At 43.8% G+C, this 13574-nt stretch overlaps 1 non-coding gene across 1 annotated transcript; it reads left to right on the forward strand.

Annotated features, from left to right (window-relative positions):
- Positions 1-13268: 13268 nt before the first annotated feature.
- Trnas-cga lies at positions 13269-13343 on the forward strand. Its single transcript has one exon. It is a non-coding gene; the product is annotated as a tRNA-Ser (tRNA).
- Positions 13344-13574: the final 231 nt, after the last annotated feature.

Raw genomic sequence — 13574 nt, forward strand, 5'->3', positions numbered from 1 at the left:
ATGGCGGAGTTAAGATCATTTCGAATAAATACCGAAAATCAACATTGAATCTCTGTTTGAGAAACGACTTTGCTAGGCCAAAGGCACTTGATGTCTAATGCTTCTTAAAGGAAAAGCCCAAGATCCCTGTTGCCGACATTGTATAACTTCACTTTTCGATCGTAAGTAACACAGTCCATGTGAAATTTATTAACGACGCTACATGCTACAGGATTGTTCGAGACATGAAACAAAGACTACGCTTCCGCCACGCAGACCGAAATGTTGGCAACATCGAGGTTGCTCATGCTGGACTGGAACTGCAGACTATAGGGATATTCGAACTATCCTTCGAACTCCCGGTGGCAGACGTTGTGGCGGCGCTCTGACCCTAGAATACAGTACACGAACACGTGACAGAAAAGTTGATCCAGTTTAAGATATGACCAGTTCTAAACAGTCTGCATCAGGTGTATGTTGAACTACGATGGCACACACCATTATATATCTAAACTGGAGGCTGCCAGGCCATAGTTATTTATGACGACCAGTCTAAAACGTGCTACGAATGCAGAAAGGGAGGTCACTAACGTTCCGGGTTCGTCCAGTGTTGGATCACGCAACTTCCACCACACGACGTGGAACCTCCACTGACGTCGACAATCGCTCCAGTGAGATACAGGTTGGCACTCACGACGTCTCCATCTGTTCAGACGCAACGGACTGACTTTGCAGGACTGGAACCACCCTCTGCAGGCCAACACTGTGCCTATCATTCAGACTGGCCAGTGGCAGAACCCCATCGAATGCCATCGATAGTACCAGATACTGCAGGTGTTCCTGACAGCAGGATGGCAATCGAAGCCATTGTGCTGACGAGGCATAGGTCAGTGCCGGCGCCCAACATGGAAGGGCACACACGAAAACACCACTGTCTCCAATGATGAAAGTGACACTATAGGACCACGTCAGAACACCTTACTCCTACTCATAGGAGGAAGAAGAACTGATCCAGCAGGACACCAACGATGAGGCTGCCACTTCTGCCACTACCTCTACAAAAATGACAGCAGGGTGGGTAGAGTCTGTTTGCCAGTCCTCTGCAGGAAGGTTCTAATGGAGGCTGCAAAGCCAATTGGTACCTCCCTATCAACCACCGTGATCCTACAGAACACTAACATACTTATGCCCCCACATTGTGGGCTGAGGACATCAAGACTAAGCAGGGCCCCTAGTAATAGGGTAAAGTAGGTCCTGAGGCATTTTGTTTGTGCAGGTTGCATACATTCAGGGGCAAGTATGCATTCACAGGAAAACCTATTGTTCTGTTAATTGATTTATGACCTCCTGGGGTGCTGCACAGGGTAGCCGTGCAGTCTGAGGTCCCTTGCCACAGTTTGTGCGGCTTCACCTGTCGGAGGTTCGAGTCCTCCCTCGGGCATGGGTGTGTGTGTGTGTGTGTGTGTGTGTGTGTGTGTGTGTGTGTGTGTGTGTTGTCCTTAGCGTAAGTTAATTTAAGTCAGATTAAGTAGAGTGTAAGACTAGGGACTGATGTCTTCAGCAGTTTGGTCCCAAGGGAACTTAACCACCACCTCCTGTGGTAATCCTTCCTTCTCCTCCTCCTCCTCCCTTCCAGCTCTCTCGGAAGTCTGCATCCCTCCAACTTCCCACTCATTGATATGAGCACATCTTTAATATCAAATTCATTGACTAATTAATTAAATCACTTGATTAATTACTGTCCCCACTGAGAAATCCCCCAGCCCCCCTGTCTCCTTCCCCATACCCCTCCTCCCCTCCCACTGTCTGGAAATTGTCTGGAAAAAGTAGTCTTTGCTGGAGAGGATCTCTTGACATGGGATCAAAGTCAATGTCAATAAGAATATACTGTTCATTTGAATTTGCATATTCTTTGTTTAATCAGTTTGCAGGAGACGTGGCTACTCCACTTGGGTAGAGCTAACGTCTACACCCCCAACCCCACTTCCATACTGTAAGCACTGAGGTATGGAATGATGTGCGGTATATTAGCCACCGTTTTGCATCGCCTGTGGATACGTCTGTCTTCCTGGCGTCGCCACGGAGGTAAAAAACCGCGTAATGTTCTAATGACAGATCACGATACTGAATACCACTGACCTCAGGCCGAATATCAGCCTCCTTTGTTCTCGCAGATCTTGAACAATGCAGCAAATGGTCGCTTTGCTTTGGTCGAGCAATTCCAGACTTGTTTCCTGTCTCTGTCTCTCTCTCAAGTAGCTGCTTCCTTTTTGTATGTGAACCAACGTGTTCAAACACACAGACGGAGGTTGACCTTACCACCCAGAATACTGTATTCCTATTGGCTAATGCTGGGGACAAAGGGAGAGCTGACGCAATTGTTAAAAATGGTGGGAAGTAGTCCATTTGCTTTACCCCCATCAAATTAATTGTTTAAAAATTTACAGGAGTCAAATAGATCTCTTAAAACACTCACCGCAACCTTACGATGATATTTTACGGGTTTAAACTCATGCAAACATTTTGCATATCAAGTAATGAAATTTCCGTCACAAATAGATTGTAGGACTAAGTACGTCCGACGTCTTGTATGGACCGACGTTTGAGAACACGCGCACACTCCTCCGCCACAACGTTTCCACCAAACATGTCTGGCGAACAAAATCTCCCACAACACACACTCTCTCGATCGCGATGCGTGTACCGATTAGAGGAGTGAATGGAATCGCACTGGCCAGGACATCATATCTTCGCACACTCGGCGGTGGGGAGAGGACCGCACCCTCGCCGGCCACGCTGACACTTTCCTGTACGTCTCCAGTCGTATGAGGATCTCAGACACAGCTCTCCCATTCATCGACATTAACTTTGGAATGTAGCTACGTGGCCTCGGATCTCCCCTCAACGCTCCCGCGGAGGACGAAAGACTTTTACACTACTCTACTACGGACAGTTCCTCATAACGTGGTAGAAACCAAGAACTCAGCTGTCAGTTGGTCGCGAGTGTGTAAAGCGATTCACCACTGCTTTCTGCCAACCACCGTGCGCAAGACGTGGTATCAAGTTACCGACAAAAAATATACCACGGGACACGGGCTTCACGGTATCAGATTAACGGACTCCTCGCTTTTTCCCGACTGTCGCCTCCTGGATACCGACGAAGATCGCTTCACATGTGTCGTGGTCCGGCGTTTGGCGACTGGTTACCTCAGTGTCACGCCTGACATTACTGACCTCCGGTTCCTTCTGTGTCCAAATGACTAGTCCTTTCCCCTCGCCAAATATCTTGTGCTTACATGGTTCAAGGGAATGACAATCGACTATATCCTCAGCAAAAGGGGGGAAAGTGGAATTTGATTACTAGTGCTACCTGGAAAGCGCTCACAACGCTCTTGAATGCACACCGAGGTATCGTACTTCTTTGCAAATTATTTACACAGTGTTTTCGTAAACCCCCGCGCTAGTTGGGGTTTACCAGGCTCATAGACTTACCGCACGGCATCATATCGCAGATAGAATGACCCGATTGGCAAGCAGTGAGAGGGGAAAGCGATCGGCTGATTCAAGGAATGCTGCGTTCATTGAGGTGTGAGCAACGCAGAAAGAGCCTGTTGTAGACATCTTGGACGATTTAGTTGGAAACAGAAAATGCCAGTGGCAGTGGACAAGAAAATTCCAGTTGCACGGTACAACTTGAAGAAATATTCTTTTACCTGAGAACTATTTTAGTTGTTCTCCTCCACACCTAAACACATTTTTTTATTATTTCAAGTATTTATTGGCAAGGGCGTGTAACCTCCCCCTCACTTATCGACCTTAATGACAGTGAAAAATTAAACCGCGTGTACCTAATGGAAATTTGGGAAAAGCAATCGTCACCGAAGTTAATCTGTCGGTAAAGAAGGAGGACAGGGTTACATCTGATGAAAGGAAAAATGCAAATGAAATTGGTGGAAATTAATTTTGAGAAAAGGGTAAAATTAATAAAGAAAGTAAATGTGCGGTCGTCACGTTAACAATTAATTGGCGTTAATTAGATATTTGAGATTTGGGGAAAATTACGGTCGCCAGTCCTATGGACAACTACTATAATAACTGAAAATGAAAGGTTATTGCACATATAATTAGTACTAAAAGCTTGGCAACTGAAAGTTGACACGTGTTGTGTGAAAACTGAAAGTTTGTCAGAAGTAATAAATTTCGCTACACTCTGACTTAATTTAGCAAAAGAATTAATAAAACCGGAAAATTAAAAGTTAATTTAGTGACTGAAATTAATAGTGAGATTTGTTTCTGAAGCACTACGAAATTCAGTAAAATAAGGTTAGTCTTGGGCTACCTCAACAATCATTTCAAAAGCTACTTGAATCTACGAAATTTAGACATAAGAGATTTAACTTTGAACTTGAATTAAATTATTCTGGACAATTAACAACAGTAACATTTAGTACGTACCAAGCTGAGCTGCAGTCACAGGTAAGCTAAAATATGCTAACAAAACTCGCACTCTTAATTTGTGTTTGTGTAATCTAAATATTGTAGCCAGCTATGAATACCTTAACTGAACTTTGAAATTAAAGCAGTGAAATGGAATGATATTACTTTAATGCTGGCGTCTGAATTTCAACGACACTCGGGTTCATTTCGGAAAAGGAAGGGACCCTGCTTGGTAATGCAATTGGGACAATGAGCAACAAAGGTTCATGCTAAGTTGCTGTAATTTTGTGATGCAACAATTTTAAAAGCTGAGGTCTGCCATACAGTTCTAAAACTTTACGTGCTTCCAGTCTTCCTTGTTGGTTGATTGAGGGTTTGAAGTCGTCGGTCGAGGAGGTGGCGACAGTCACTCATTGTCGGCCGTCGCTGTTGCAGAAGCATGATGTTGGCGCGCCTTCTTCTCGACACTTCACTACTTGTCACCTTCGTTGATTCCTCTTAGGCCAGATTCTACATCTACATCTACATCTATACTCCGCGAGCCACCTTACGGTGCGTGGCGGAGGGTACTTATTGTACCACTATCTGATCCCCCCTTCCCTGTTCCATTCACGAATTGTGCGTGGGAAGAACGACTGCTTGTAAGTCTCCGTATTTGCTCTAATTTCTCGGATCTTTTCGTTGTGATCATTACGCGAGATATATGTGGGCGGTAGTAATATGTTGCCCATCTCTTCCCGGAATGTACTCTCTCGTAATTTCGATAATAAACCTCTCCGTATTGCGTAACGCCTTTCTTGAAGTGTCCGCCACTGGAGCTTGTTCAGCATCTCCGTAACGCTCTCGCGCTGACTAAATGTCCCCATGACGAATCGCGCTGCTTTTCGCTGGATCATGTCTATCTCTTCTATTAATCCAACCTGGTAAGGGTCCCATACTGATGAGCAATACTCAAGAATCGGACGAACAAGCGTTTTGTAAGCTACTTCTTTCGTCGATGAGTCACATTTTCTTAGAATTCTTCCTATGAATCTCAACCTGGCGCCTGCTTTTCCCACTATTTGTTTTATGTGATCATTCCACTTCAGATCGCTCCGGATAGTAACTCCTAAGTATTTTACGGTCGTTACCGCTTCCAATGATTTACCACCTATGGCATAATCGTACTGGAATGGATTTCTGCCCCTATGTATGCGCATTATATTACATTTATCTACGTTTAGGGAAAGCTGCCAGCTGTCGCACCATGCATTAATCCTCTGCAGGTCCTCCTGGAGTACGTACGAGTCTTCTGATGTTGCTACTTTCTTGTAGACAACCGTGTCATCTGCAAATAGCCTCACGGAGCTACCGATGTTGTCAACTAAGTCATTTATGTATATTGTAAACAATAAAGGTCCTATCACGCTTCCCTGCGGTACTCCCGAAATTACCTCTACATCTGCAGATTTTGAACCGTTAAGAATGACATGTTGTGTTCTTTCTTCTAGGAAATCCTGAATCCAATCACAAACCTGGTCCGATATTCCGTAAGCTCGTATTTTTTTCACTAAACGTAAGTGCGGAACCGTATCAAATGCCTTCCTGAAGTCCAGGAATACGGCATCAATCTGCTCGCCAGTGTCTACGCCACTGTGAATTTCTTGGGCAAATAGGGCGAGCTGAGTTTCACATGATCTCTGTTTGCGGAATCCATGTTGGTTATGATGAAGGAGATTTGTATTATCTAAGAACGTCATAATACGAGAACACAAAACATGTTCCATTATTCTACAACAGATTGACGTAAGCGAAATAGGCCTATAATTATTCGCATCTGATTTATGACCCTTCTTGAAAATGGGAACGACCTGCGCTTTCTTCCAGTCGCTAGGTACTTTACGTTCTTCCAGCGATCTACGATAAATTGCTGATAGAAAGGGGGCAAGTTCTTTAGCATAATCACTGTAGAATCTTAAGGGTATCTCGTCTGGTCCGGATGCTTTTCCGCTACTAAGTGATAGCAGTTGTTTTTCAATTCCGATATCGTTTATTTCAATATTTTCCATTTTGGCGTCCGTGCGACGGCTGAAGTCAGGGACCGTGTTACGATTTTCCGCAGTGAAACAGTTTCGGAACACTGAATTCAGTATTTCTGCCTTTCTTCGGTCGTCCTCTGTTTCGGTGCCATCGTGGTCAACGAGTGACTGAATAGGGGATTTGATCTCATCTGCCAATCTACCTGGAGGAATGTGCCCAGTAGTATCTGCAATTACTTCTTCTGGATCTGCGCAACCCACACTGCTATCGTCCGACCGTATAACGTCAGCTCTAACCTCATACACGCTGTAATCTACGTGCTTTTCTGCCAATCGTCTCCGGCTATCACTAAAATTTTCGTAATCTTTCTCCTTAATACTTTCGCAATGTTTAAACTGGAGTTTTGCGTCGGATGGGTCGGCCACTTCTACCACTATAACTTTCGGTGAAGTCTGCCGGTCAGGGCGAGAACTTTCCGTTACTACTTCAACATCTAACTCCTGCGGGACGAAACACGACGATCTTGCTCGCGCTCCCCATTAACATCAACTATTTCTGGTAAAGTCTGCCGGTTAGGGCCAGAGCTTTCTACCACTTCATAAACACTATCTTCCTGCGGGACGAGACGCGGCAAATCCTGCCCGCGCTCCCCATAAACACTTCTCCCGTACAGGCCCCTATAATCTCTTAGTTCGTCGTATAAGCGACCGAACTACCTTAACCAGACCTCATCCGTTTCTGCGTCCCCTCGCTCGATGACGGACGTGTTATCCGACATCTGATCTTCTCTCAACAATTGCGAATCATTCTTAAACTCAATCTCCAGTTCCGCTGTGGGCGTATCAGCTGCCACTTTATAATCGATTTCCGGAACACTACTTAACCCTTTGTTGCCTGACGGTACTTAAAAGTACCAGTAAGTTTTGACTCTCATTATTTTCTCGTGGTGCAGTTTCGTGATCTGAGAGCCCGTCGGTACGTAACAGTAACTCTGCTCTACTGTTTCATAGACGTTATTGTGCAATACATAGACCTTTCTGGCGGTCAGAGCTTGAAATTGTTTTTTGCGCGCTGCTGTGAAAACAGAAGATTGTATGTGCTTGTTTCAATGGAGTTACCTGAGTTTGTGTGCAATTTATTGAAACTTCCGTTGAGTTTTCCATTGTACGTTATAACCTTCTTTGTTTTTTTATAATAGTTTGAAGCATTACGTTACAAGTGAATGAGATAAAGTGGAAAATATAAGGCGGACTTATTAGTACCGTCAGGTTGTGCGAACACTTTATTGTAGCAACAATGCGTTACCTCTCACTAGTTGTTCTGTTCACTTTTTCTCACACAGAAACAATTAGAACAGGAAAGGTTTTCCAGGGAATTTACCTAAAGAAAAATGTCTAAACCGTGGGGAATCAAATCACAGAGAGTCATCTTTAGACCTAACAGTATTTCAATGGAGGGAAAATAAAGTAGTGTATTTTGCGTCAAACTTCCATGGCACTGAACAGAGCGTAGTGACAAGAAAACAGAAAGATGGAACTAGTATGACTATACCACGACCAGTTATTGTATGTGATTACAATGAACACATGGGTGGTGTGGATCATGCAGACAGATTACGTTCAACTTATGGTCTTGACAGGCGATCAAAGAAATGGTGGCACCGTCTCTTCTGGGGAGCAATAGAAATTGCTTTTGTCAATGCTTACGTCATTTTCAGTGATCTACATGGTGCACTGCCACTGCTGGAATTCAGGAGTGCTGTGGCACTAGGGCTAATGAATGAACAGCAAGTGCCAAATCTCAAAAAGAGAAACATCTACATCTACATCTACATTTATACTCCGCAAGCCACCCAACGGTGTGTGGCGGAGGGCACTTTACGTGCCACTGTCATTACCTCCCTTTCCTGTTCCAGTCGCGTATGGTTCGCGGGAAGAACGACTGTCTGAAAGCCTCCGTGCGCTTTTTTTTTTACCTGGGAGCCTGTATCTAATATTTTCTAGGTCTCATGAACAAATAAAGCGAGTTGGGTCTCACACGATCGCTGTTTCCGGAATCCATGTTGATTCCTACATAGTAGATTCTGGGTTTCCAAAAACGACATGATACTCGAGCAAAAAACATGTTCTAAAATTCTACAACAGATCGACGTCAGAGATATAGGTCTATAGTTTTGCGCATCTGCTCAACGACCCTTCTTGAAGACTGGGACTATCTGTGCTCTTTTCCAATCATTTGGAACCCTCCGTTCCTCTAGAGACTTGCGGTACACGGCTGGTAAAGATGAAATAACTCCCCCAAAGAGAAGGAAGGATAACTTTTCTGTTCCGAAGAATGTACATCTTGGCAACCGAGAAAACCATTTTGCAGTGTTCAGTTGTAAAAGAGGACGATGCGAAATGTGTGCGAAAAATAAAATTCAGTCAAGACCACATTCACAATGTAGCACATGTAAAGTGTATTTGTGCTCCAATGAGAAAAAGAACTGTTTCCTACAATTTCATGAGGTATCAGTAACACGAAATATGTGATATGTATAGCTAAGTTACTATGTATTGTGAAGTTGCTCTAGAATAAATTTATGCGAAATTTAAAAAAAATTCAGAAATATCATATCATATTTCTGTTAATTAATTTTCTAACGTAAAAATATTTAATGTTTATGTGGAATAAAGTACTAGTTATAAAAATTGGATCATTTTTCTGCGCATATTGTGATTCTGCCCACGGAGTCTGACGGTACTTCTGAGTACCAGGAGAGGAAAAAGTTGTGAAAAATAAGATAAAATTTTACAAAAAATCCTACCGTCATTTGAGGCCACAATAGCATAAATTCTGCAAAGAAAATGTTAAAAAGTAAATTTTTTCTTATGTCAGGAAACAAAGGGTTAAATTGTTCTCACTGACAGTGAATGTATTTTCTGCTGCCGTGTCTACAGCTGATCTACTACTTGTGGGCGCACTCCTTTCTCCTAACACTGGCACACTCTCCCGCCGTTGATTATTCCCTACGTAATTTTCGTAACGACGACACCTCGGTTTCTTGGGCCGCCAAAATTTCTCCACGCCCGGTCAGCCCCTCACCGGCGCGGCTAATGGTTTCCCTGTCTCGTCCCAGCAGATACGCTCCCCGGATGCTGCTGAGGCGGCTGATCACACCCTCTGGCGTTATTACTATTCTGCGAAGCCCGTATCACGCTAGTATGATACTGGTTTCCGTGATTCCTGTTATTATTTGCATTGTACCAATTTTCATTACGGCCCGAACCACTATTGTTATTGCTGCCAAGATTGCGGTATGCATTATTCCCGTAGTTATCGTTGTTGTGGTTGCTGTGGTACCTGTTGCTGTCACCACGGCCTCTACCACTGTCGCGATTGTTGCGCCAGTTGTCCTCGTCCTCAACTCTTTCCAGGAAATCATTGATTGTCCTGTAGTTGCTTCCTACGTAGCGTTTTGTATCATCTGGAAGCTTCTTGTAGAGTTCCCAGACTATTTCGGATTCCGTGCGGCGATCACGCAAATATTCCAACTTGCGGATCCAGCCGTCACAAAACTCCTTCATCAAGCCACGCGAATTCGCATCGAAAGGCCTCGATACGACAAATTCGCGCCAGACACTTTGTTGTTTTTGCTCTGACCAGTATTCAGCCAGAAACAAATTTTTAAACTCGTCGAAAGTCAGGTTCGTGATGTTGAGGTTTAAGCCCCAACGCTTGGCATCACCAGCCAACACGTCAATAACCGCATTAATTTTTCTCTCATTAGTCCATGACCTGGGTAAAACTCTTACACAATTTTTAGTGAAATCCGTCGCGTGTATACCTCCTTTTTTCATGGGGTCGAACCGCTCCTCTTTCGTCAACAATTCCGAACTTCAAAATGGCTCGGAGCACTATGGGACTTAACATCTATGGTCATCAGTCCCCTAGAACTTAGAACTACTTAAACCTAACTAACGTAAGGACGTCACACAACACCCAGTCACCACGAGGCAGAGAAAATCCCTGACCCCGCCGAGAATCGAACCCGGGAACCCGGGCGTGGGAAGCGAGAACGCTACCTCACGACGACGAGCTGCGGACAGCAATTCCGAACTATGGGCACAGATTGGCGCATAGCTCTGGTTTTCGTCAAGTTTCTTTTCTAATTCCGACACTCTCGTAATTACTTGGCAAGTGGTTGTCGCAAGCGTTTCCACTTCCCTCTTTTTCTCTTCGCAGGTATTAGCCTGCTTCCTCGCATTAGTATCTACTTCGAACACTAAAGCCTTTAAAGTTTCCACCTTCTGTTGATCCTCTTTTTTCGCTAATTGAATTTGTTCCGTCACCTTATTCTCGATGATCGGAGCACTTTTCTCGATTCTGCTAATTTCGGAATAAAAACGAGTATTTATGCTCGCAATTTCTGCCTGAACGCCTATCATTTCCTGTTTATGATTACCGATTTCGGTATTAATCACAACAATATCTTCTTTGATTTTATCAACTTTTGTGTTAACAACTCCAACATTGTTGTTAACAACATTAATAGCTTTGTTCTGATTGTCTAGCTTCCGTTCAATTTTTTTAGACTGAGCTTCTTGCTAGGCAGACTGAGCTTCTTGCTTGGCAGCCTGAGCTCTAATTTCTGCCGTTTGAGTTTCTATCTTGCTAGACTGAGCCTTGATTTCGTTAATCAAAACACTCAATAAATCAGCTAAATTCCCGGAAACCAGCGGTTTTACTTCCGTAGCGGGTGCCTCTTTAATTGTCCCTCCGTGTTCGTCGTCAAGGGGTTCAGATTTGATTATCACTTCCGATTCCGAAACATTTTCTAAAGTTTGGAATTCCATTTCTGCTCTTTGTTGCGTTTCGGCGGTCGCGTCTTTCATGCTAGCCGCCTGCCCCTGAACATTGGGTACCGCGGTGCGCGTTTCCCACTGTTCGACCGATTGTTCCGTATCCAAGTCTACCAAATTTTGGTAATTGTTGCCTTCACTCATTTTAATAATTTTCAATATAAATGCCAAATCTAAAATATAATTACAATATGTAAAGAGACAGAAACGTCATATCTTCAGGTGACAAAATAAGGAAAACATTTATAGTACAATAGATGGAAATAGGAGGATATGCATTTCAGGCGTTACAGGCGTAGCATACTGAAATCATAAATGAACATAGTAATGTTAGTTTTTAGTAACTAGTCATCCGGACGGAGATTTTCCTGTGACTTCATAGTTTACTCTTGGAGGTGTTAAGAAGTAACGGTGTTAGGTTACTGTAACAATTTGTTGATTAGTTAACAACAACAACGACGATAAATAATAACAGAAAACTGAATATGACATTTATGCTTACGTTTCTTTCAGAAGACATTGTAGAGAGAACGAAAGTACAGGCCGCCATGACGCAGTGAGCGGAACGTCTCAATCAGGCCAACAGCATAGAAAAAGCGTCATCGAGAAAAAAATTGTGGAGATAGCTAAAATATTCAGTGTATTGGACACATGGATACAGTGTGGAAGAAACTGTAATTGCACTTAAAGCAAAGCGGAAGTAACGTCCAACCGGCTGGACGCAGGAACTGAAGAGGATAAGATCTGAATCACATTTTTATTGTAACATTCTGTTTTATAGCATTTTTATCTGTACACATTTACTGATTGTAGCCATGCAGCTAGAAAAAAAAATAAAAACAATTGTAGACCCTGGAAAATGTATCCTATCCGCCACAGTTTTTGGTGGAGGGAGGCGGAATAGTATCAAAATCTCATCAGGGAACTCTTCACAATTGCATTACTCACCCGACTGTGGCGCTACTGAAGCCAAACTGCGAACTATGGCTCAGTTTAAAGGTGGGTGCAATGCGATCAGACGTCACTTCACTTTCACATTGTGAACCGTAAACATCAACTGACGAAAGTAATAATTTTTTAGCGAAACATGGCTCACTATCCTCCTACAGAGATTTTGATATGATTTTAATTTTAGGTGAACGCCATAACAATTACGCTGCAGCTGCGCAATTGTATGCGAATCGTTTCCCAATCAGACGACATCCAAGCGAAAACATTATTCGAAATTGCACTCAGCGAGCTCGAAACGGTTACATGCACCGTCCACCTCGTCGTCGCGAATTCAGTGAAAATGACGCTCATACCCTTACCGTTCTCGCCTGTCTTCGACTGGATCCCGAAATGAGTAGTCGTGCGATACAGTGACAAACTGGAATACCGAAATCAGTTGTTTTGAGGATTCTGAAGGCACATAATCATCTTGCGTATCATATCACGCTGACACAGGCATTAACGCCGAAAGATATGCAAATAAGCGTGCATTTCTGCCAATGGGCCTTGGAAATGATAAGAGGTGACAATGATTTTTTTAAGATACGTTATGTTCACCGATGAAGCCACATTCAAAACTAATGGCGAATTACAGAATGAGATTTTCATTCTGCAGCGGAGTGTGCGCTGATATGAAACTTCCTGACAGATTAAAACTGTGTGCCCGACCGAGACTCGAACTCGGGACCTTTGCCTTTCGCGGGCAAGTGCTCTACCAACTAAGCTACCGAAGCACGACTCACGCGCGCTACTCACAGCTTTACTTCTTGCAGTACCTCGTCTCCTACCTTCCAAACTTTACAGAAGCTCTCCTGCGAACCTTGCAGAACTAGCACTCCTGAAAGAAAGGATATTGAGGAGACATGGCTTAGCCACAGCCTGGGGGATGTTTCCAGAATGAGATTTTCACTCTGCAGCGGAGTGTGCGCTGATATGAAAAGTTTGGAAGGTAGGAGACGAGGTACTGGCAGAAGTAAAGCTGTGAGTACTGGCCGTGAGTCGTGCTTCGGTAGCTCAGTTGGTAGAGCACTTGCCCGCGAAAGGCAAAGGTCCCGAGTTCGAGTCTCGGTCGGGCAAACAGTTTTAATCTGCCAGCAAGTTTCATAATGGCGAATTAAATCGTCATGATTGTCATTACTAGTCCTCTGTCAATCCACACAGGCACAGACCCGTTGACAGTCAACACAAATGGTCGTTAATGGTCTGGTGTGGAATTTTAAACGGTTACTTGATAGGACCGTATTTTTTTGACCGAAATGTTACTGAGGTATCTTATTTACAATTTCCCCGCTTTGATTTGTTGGAGCT

Source organism: Schistocerca americana, chromosome 5 (genome assembly GCF_021461395.2).
Source record: "Schistocerca americana isolate TAMUIC-IGC-003095 chromosome 5, iqSchAmer2.1, whole genome shotgun sequence".
In the NCBI taxonomy this organism is placed as follows: Eukaryota; Metazoa; Arthropoda; class Insecta; order Orthoptera; family Acrididae; genus Schistocerca; species Schistocerca americana.